Here is an 8,649-nt window from a genome sequence, read left to right on the forward strand (position 1 = left end):
CTAAATCAAAAGACACTAAAAGGTCAATAACCTAATTGATATAGGAAGGTGGATTGAATCGTAGTTTGAAAAAAGCCTCCTACAAAAAAGGAAATATTTGAAGACAGTTGGAATACGGTAAATCCCCTACACATGAACCTTGAGGTTGTGAACTTTCAAAGACGCGAACATGGGTTCGCATGTCCAATCATGTAAGTGAGTTCACATGTCTGGCATACATTGGCACGTGCGTGCATCTTCTACAAGTGGTTGTGCTTTTGTGTACTTTACTGTACAGTACCTATAGAGTACAGTAGCACAGGATCTTTATTTCAAGCCCAGGATGTCTGGAAGCAGGCGTAAAAGCAGCGGTGACGTAGCTGGTACAGTGAAGAAGCACCAAGGGATAACAATGGAAAAAAAAGTGAAAATAATTGAGAGAGTGGAGGCAAAAAGATGTTTTTTATGTATTATTTGTGTGAAAAGTATTATAAATCTATTACAGTAGAGTACTATATAGCCGATTGTGTTAGTTGGGTACCTAGGCTAACTTTGTTGGACTTATCAACAAATTGGACTCCCCCAGTGGCTTTAAGGGAAGTGTTTTATAGACAAAGTGAGGAAGAGGGTCACACTGCACAATTCTCTGATTGGTGGATGGTGAGGTAACAGGGTGGTATTTCAGGAGTTAACAGCATCAACTTTCTGGTTCCAGCCACTCTGGGGTCCATGTGTTTGTGGTCAGCATGCAGTTAACATCTTCCACCTGGTGGGAGTTTTATTATGAGAAAAACAATTCAAAGATACAGCTCAGATTATTATATATACCCTTGAGGAGGAACTCGGTCCTTGAATTTGTTTTCTGGCTAAACTATTATTATTTTGTCTTTCTTGACCCTCTTCCTTTGTTTCAGCATTCTCCCCCTTCTCTTATTAAATTTGCTCTTTGGAACTCCGGGAAGGCCTAGGAGGCTAAAGATTTTCTACAATATAAGTATCAGGTGGGGGATACAGGGGTCTGTCCCCTGTAAAGTCCCCACAGGTTCTGCTTGGTTTGATATGGACTGAATATTAGATGATACCAAAATAGTCTTAACTTTTGAAGCGTGGTATTGGTATTATGGTTACACAGGACAATGTCCTGATTCTGGGTGATTCATGCTGAAATATTTAATGGTGAAGTGTCATGATATTTTCAACTTTCAAATGGTTCAGAAAAAAATTATATCTACATCTAAATGCAGTCAGTTCTGCTATAATGCTTGTTTTGAAAACATGATATTTTTCTGGGTATTGATAAATTTGGAAACAATTTGAGCATAATGTTAATTTCATGTTTGCTTATGTGCAATTTCATCCGCAAGGCACACAAGAGAAACAGGAGTTAACTGTAGAAAACGGCACCCAGGTGAACATAGCTGCTCAGAAATACACAAAACACATGCGCACAGCTCAAGACACTGCCAGCGCATTCAGTGCCTCTCAGTGTTATGAGGGATCCCCATATCCATCTGGGTTCTGACTTTCTGATTTTAGTTAACTCTCCTTCCACCTCTTCATTATAACTCACAAGTGTCAATCCTTCTGATGATCACTTCTACAAGCAAAGGACAGGCCTCTTTCAAGGTAAAGTGCTGTTTCTTGTAATGCTTTTGTATTTCTTAACCATTCAATATATGTAAAATGCTGTTTTATTAGATTCCGTTTTTTTTTTTTTTTTTTTGCGGTACGCGGGCCTCTCACTGTTGTGGCCTCTCCCGTTGCGGAGCACAGGCTCCGGACGCGCAGGCTCAGCGGCCATGGCTCACGGGCCCAGCCGCTCTGCGGCATGTGGGATCTTCCCGGACCGGGGCACGAACTCGTGTCCCCTGCATCGTCAGGCGGACTCTCAACCACTGCGCCACCAGGGAAGCCCTCTTTTTTTTTTTCTTTAAATGTCAGTGACAAGTTTTGAGTGTTGAACCCCACCCAATCCCATTTTTTCCATAAGCCCTGTGGCTTTCACTGTGTGATTATGCACAATATTGGTTAGGAACACCTATGAAAAAGTCTTGTTTAAAAGCAAACTTCCCTGGAGGGGGCAAGTTCCAGCCCACTGGCTGAAACTCATTAAGTTCAACCACTTCGTGACCTTCTGCCCTGTTGTCACTCAGGGAAAGGGGGTGGGGTCTCATGACTTGTCCAATCAGGGGCGCAGCACGGGAAGGTGGGTGGGGCAACACTTAGCCGACCGCTTAGAGGCACCTGTAGGTGCTCAGCGTAGCGTTTCATCGGCTCTCCCGGGTCCCAGGTGTCTGTCTGCAGCGTATATGATGCTGTGAACTGCAGAGGCGGCAGGAGTGGAAGGGAGGACCCCAGGGGGACCCCAGAAGCCAGGAAATGGTGAGTTGAGGGGCCAGGTGTCCCAGGACAGGGAGGAGGGGTTGAGTCGGAACCTGCCACTGTGGGACCCGTACCCTGCTGCGGTCAACTCCGGAGTCTGCAGACCCAAGTCCGCCTGGGGCTCAGCTCAGACCTAAGCCCCCTCCAGCTCTCAGCGCGGGGGCTGGGCCAGCAGCCGAGACTTCGGGCGTCCTGTCCCATCGCTGTGCGTGGTGACTTTGGCCCGGAGCCTCTCTGGGCAGCTCTGCACCCGCAACCCGTCTCTCCTCAGATTGTGCATTGACCTCGGGTAGAGTCTTCAGACTCTGTGTCTGGTCTTTAAGTGTGGGTGGAGCTTTAGTCTGTGGGGACCCCAGTGCCACCTTTCTCCCCAAGAGGACCCGTTTTCTCCTGAGTTCTCCAAATGTTTGGGGAAGCAGAATCTCAAATCCACGAACCTGTCGCCCCAGCCTAGCTCTTCCTAGGGCTGGCATTAAATCCATAAATTCCAAGTCCCTCCCCGCCTTCCCAAAACCAACTGTGTCTCTAATTCACAGTATCATTATCAACTATTTGTCCTCCGTGGTGTATGTCAAACAGACGCGGTATGTATTTTTCCAGGGAGGAAAATTTATGCGTTCATTTATTTAATAATAAAATCAATAGTATTATTAATGGAAATAAAAATTATTTAATGCTCACCATATATCAGGGACTGTGCAAACACCTTATCCAGATCTCATTTAATCCTAACACCTAATATATATATATATATATATATATATATATATTTTTTTTTTTTTTCGGTACGCGGACCTCTCACTGTTGTGGCCTCTCCCGTTGCGGAGCACAGGCTCTGGACGCGCAGGCCCAGCGGCCACGGCTCACGGCCTAGCCAGTGCGCGGCATGTGGGATCTTCCCGGACCGGGGCACGAACCCGTGTCCCCTGCATCGGCAGGTGGACTCTCAACCACTGCGCCACCAGGGAAGCCCCCTGACTTGTATCTTTTCAGATAAACTGATAATAATAAGTAAAGCATTTTTCTTAGTTCTAATAGTCATTCTATCAAATTAACAGACATGAGGGGTTATAGGGAACTTCCGAATTTGTAGTCAACCATCCAGAAACGTGTGTGGCCTGGGCCTTGCATTTGCAGCTGGCATCTGACACGGGGGCCGTCTTGTGGTGTTGCAGGAAGGGGAACCCCTTCCAGGGCCTGAGAATGGGCTCTTGTCTAACACTCAGAAATGAATTGTCCAAGGAGACACACATGCTGACAAAGCGAGAGATTTCACTGGGAAGGGGCGCCCGGGTGGAGAGCAGCAGGCTAGGGGAACCCAGAAGAACTGCTCTGCCACATGGCTCAAAGTCTCACGTTTTATAGTAATGGGGTTCGTTTCTGGGTTGTCTCTGGCCGATCATTCTGACTCAGGGTCCTTCCTGGTGGCACGCCCATCGCTCAGCCAAGATGGATTCCAGTGAGAAGGATTCTGGGAGGTTGGTAAGATATACGGACTGGCATCTCTTTTCTCCTTTTGACCTTTGCCGACTTCTTACGGTTGGTGGTAGCTGTTAGTTCATTCCTTACCAGAACCTCCTGTTGTAAGATAACTCATTGCAAGTGGTTACTATCGTGTCTGGCCAGGGTGGGCAGTTTCGGTCAGAGGTTCCCCCAACAACAGGACTGGGCCCTTCAACTGTGGAATTTGATGTTAACTTTGGTTAGTGGTAGAATTGAGTTGTAAGACACCCAGTTGGAATTGGAGAGCTGGTGAAGTGGTTTCAGAAAACACACCACATGTTTGCTGTTGTGGTTTAAACAAAACAAAACTCTCAACCTCACAAGTCTTTCTGAGGTCTCTCTCTCCCTCAACTTAGGTCAGGCAGAAAGGCTAGAGGGGACTCAAGTTAGCAAATTTCCCCTGTTGCCAAAAAAACCTTGTCTCTCTGCGCACTGATGTTGAACAGAAATATGGAGACAGAGTTTTTGGAGGAAAAGAAAGATAGCTTTTAATTCTTTGCCAGGCAAAGGGGAAAACACAGCAGGCTAGCACCTCAAGAACTGTGCCCTCACTTCCTGAGGAGTCAGAGGAGATCTTATAGGTGGGGCTCGGAAGTCCGGGGGTGTATGATAAGGATCAAATCATGAAGGTCTTGCATTTTTCTTCTTCTTGCATTATTTCAAAACAGTCACAGCTGGAGTCAGGCAGCCTATCCCGGTAACCCGGCCTGTTTGTCTCTGGTTTATTGGCCTGTGACCTTTCTGAAATGCAAAAAGCGACAAGGAGTGACTTGTAACAAGGGAGTGCAGGGAGCTTAAACACCAGGTGCAGGATGTAATTTACATCACACAGAGTTAGGGGGTGATAGGTGCAGGATGTAATTCACATAGTGTCAGGTAGTGATAGGTTAGCTTTGTGAAGGACTAATCTAGTTACAGACACTACAGATTAGTACCAGTTAAAATATAGCTAGGAGTGATTAACTCTTTCAGGCCTGTTTGTTTCTTCTCTAGCCTGATCACTGTTCCCTTAACTTTCCTTGTTCTCAGGAAAGGAAAAACTTCATTTCTATTTTTGCTGCAACAAATTCCCCACTGCTAGTTCATTCCCTCCATATCAGTGGAGGAAGGGAAACTGGCATCATTCTTGTCTGGCTGAGGACAAAACTTCAGTTTTGCTCCACTTGACAAACACCAGCTGTCTGGCCCAGGGGCCCATCTATCTCCTACTTCAACCTCCCACCATGTCAGTTAGGCACTGGCAAAACAGAATCTTTTGAGGACAGGCATTGTTAAGAGCAGAATATTGTGGGCATATTTCAAAATTGCTATTTTACTGTCTCTCCAATTTTGGAGACAGCAGTGGACCCTGTGATTAATGGTTTGATAGATCTGAGTCGTTAATTTTAAGTTTGTTTGCTTTTTTCTGGTGAGGATTATAGGAATGTCCCCTTCTAAGCTCTTTACATGCCAGATGAGAATCTAGAAGTCTGACTCCATTTTTTTATGTTTGACTGCTGACAACTTTTAAAGCCTCATCCTTCCTTCTCCTGGTGCCCCACATCTGTACAAGATGACAAGAAGCCCTGAGTGCTTACTTCTTTGGTGCTGGTAAGAGATTAAATCCTTGGTAGCCTCTGCCTTTATGTGCAAAATCTCACACTAGTCCACCTCCTAATCTCAATTAAAACAAACAAACAAAAAAAAAAACCCTCAGGCAAAAATTTGCAGCAACATGGATGGACCTAGAGATTCTCATACTGAGTGAAGTAAGTCAGACAGAGAAAGACAAATATCATATTATATCGCTTATATGTGGAATCTTAAAAAATGGCACAACTGAACTTATTTATAAAACAGAAATAGAGTCACAGATGTGACAAGCAAACATGGTTACTGGGGGGAAAGGGGGGTGGGGAAGGTTAAATTGGGAGATTGGGATTGACATATACACACTAACATATATAAAATAGAGGGACTTCCCTGGTGTCCAGTGGTTAAGACTCTCCACTTCCAATGCAGGAGGCACAGGTTCAATCCCTGGTCTGGGAACTAGACCCATGTGCTGCGTGGTACGGCCAAAAAATTTTTTTTAGTTAAAATAAATAAAATAGATAACTAATAGAGACCTACTGTATAGCACAGGGAACCCTACTCAGTCCTCTGTAATGACCTATATGGGAAAAGAATCTAAAAAAGAGTGGATATATGTTTATGTATAATTGATTCTCTCTGCTGTACTGCAGAAACTAACACAACATTGTAAATCAACTATACTCCAATAAAAATTTTTAAAAAAACAAACAAAAAAATCTCAGGCCAGGCTCCTTGCCTTGTTCTGTCAAGGCATTTCCCACCTGCTTAAGAGGCCTTCCCTGCCCTCCCCAGACACTTCCATTATGGAAGTAATAAACTCTTTCATATGTTCCTGACAGTAATGTGTTGTCAGTCAAACCTAGGGTAGGGACCCCCCTAACACAGTAGGTTACCATAACAGTTATAGAAGGGGTAAGGTATTGTCAACTGAAAAAAGATATTCACAACCTGAAAGTTGAGAGTTGTGTTTTCTTCAGTGGACATACTGAGGAGTTCAAGTCCGGAGGCAGCATTTCAAGTAACCCTGAGAAAACTGCTCTGAGGAGGCGAGAGGGGAGCTAGGATATATAGGAGTTTTGCAACAAAGGGCAGGTAGTAGGAACAAAAGATTACTGTTAATAAAAGAAAACTAGGTACAGTAAGTCGCTACATAAGAATGAGTTCTGGTTCTGAGAGCACGTTCATCAGTCCGATTTGTTTGAAAGTCCAACAAAGTTAGTCTAGGTATCCAACTAACACCATCGGCTATATGGTACTGTACTGAAATAGGTTTATAATACTTTTCACACAAATAATACATAAAAAAACAAAGAATAAATAAAACATTTTAGGGCTTCCCTGGTGGCGCAGTGGTTGAGAGTCTGCCTGCCAATGCAGGGGACACGGGTTCAAGCCCTGGTCTGGGAAGATCCCACGTGCCACGGAGCAGCTGGGCCCGTGAGCTACAAATACTGAGCTCTGCGCGTCTGGAGCCTGTGCTCCGCAGCAAGAGAGGCCGCGACAGTGAGAGGCCCGCGCACCGCGATGAAGAGTGGCCCCCGCTTGCCACAACTAGAGAAAGCCCTCGCACAGAAACGAAGACCCAACACAGCCAAAAATAAATAAATGAATAAATAAATTTATTAAAAAAAATAAAATAAAATAAAACATTTTAAATCTTACAGTACCGTCCCTTGAAAAGTACAGTAGTACAGTACAACAGCTGGCATACAGGGCTGGCATCGAGTGAACAGGCAAGAAGAGTTACTGGAGGAGAGGGAGGAGGTGGGAGATGGTAGAGCTGAAGGACCTCAGCAGTAGGAGGTGGAGGGCAAGCTGCAGTTTCACTCACGCCTAACGTTGATGGAACGCTCATTTGCATCTTTGAAAGTTCGCAACTTGAAGGGTCGTTTGCAGGGACTTACTGTATCTCAAGTTAAGGAATTTAGCACTTTTCTATGTATGGGAAGATGCAAGAGTCTGGGCTCACTGAAATCATTCCTTTGATATGCATCTCAGCTATCTGGGGTCAGTATCCTGTGTTTTCACATCCTGAGTTTCCTCCGGGCTCACCGGCTCACCTTTTCCGCGCTGCAATCCCTGATGACTGTGACATCCTTTGCTTACTGATATGGCAGGCAATATTTTATTTCTCAGTATCTTTATCAATACACTTTGATTAATTGTTCTATTGATAAATACTCCAGATTTTTACGTATCAATGCACGCCACCCTTTATTTTTAGAAGGTACAAATGATGATGAATTTATGTAATCCATTTTTTCTAAATATTGGGTTGGCCAAAATGTTCATTTGGGTTTTTCCATAAGGTGGAAAAACCCAAACGAACTTTTTGACCAACCCAATAGATACATGGCTTGTTACTGTGGATGAAAAATGCTGCCTGCCATATCGATAAACAAAGGATGTTGCAGCCATCAAGTCATCAGCCATCAAGCCATCCCCAACTGTGCACCCTGAGGGGATTCAGGGTGGAAAAAAGGATACTGGCCCTAGATAGTTAAGGTGCATATCAAAGGAATGTTTTCAGTGAGCCCAGACTCTCACATCTTCCCACATGTAGAAAAGCGCTAATTCATTAACTTGAGATATCTGGTTTTCTTTAATTAACAATAATCTTTTGATGTTCCACTACCTTGTTTTTATCGCAAAACTCCTCTATATCCTGGCTTCTCCCTTACCTTTTTGGAGCCCCTCAGAGCTACCTGAGAGACGGCCTCCCAGGCTTGAGTCCTCAGGAAGTCTGCCACATAAAACATAATTCTCAACTTTTATATTGTGCATTTTTTTCAGTCGATATTACTAATTTTTGCTGCCAAAACCATGAATGAAAACTCAGATTGCCACCTGACAGGGCAAAAAAACATATACAAATTATCTTATTTTCCAAACTGAATTTCTTCTTAAAATTTTTATCGTAAAATATATTCAGGGAAAAAATGTACAAAATGTTTTGTGGTAAGATTTAGTAATAATATACACATCCTTGGAATCATCATGAAGATTCTTAAATGGCCTGTGGGCAGTGGTGAGGTGTCCTGATGTTCCCATCCCTGACTTATCTCCATCCTGCCCCATTCATGACCACTGTCCTGATTTGTTTATCTACATACCCTTACCATCTAAATATTTTTCCCTCAGCAGTGTTCTTTCAGTTTTATGTCCTTTGACCTTTCGACAAACGAGTATTGATGGAATTCCATTGAAAAG

Source organism: Phocoena sinus, chromosome 3 (assembly GCF_008692025.1).
Source record: "Phocoena sinus isolate mPhoSin1 chromosome 3, mPhoSin1.pri, whole genome shotgun sequence".
NCBI lineage: Eukaryota > Metazoa > Chordata > Mammalia > Artiodactyla > Phocoenidae > Phocoena > Phocoena sinus.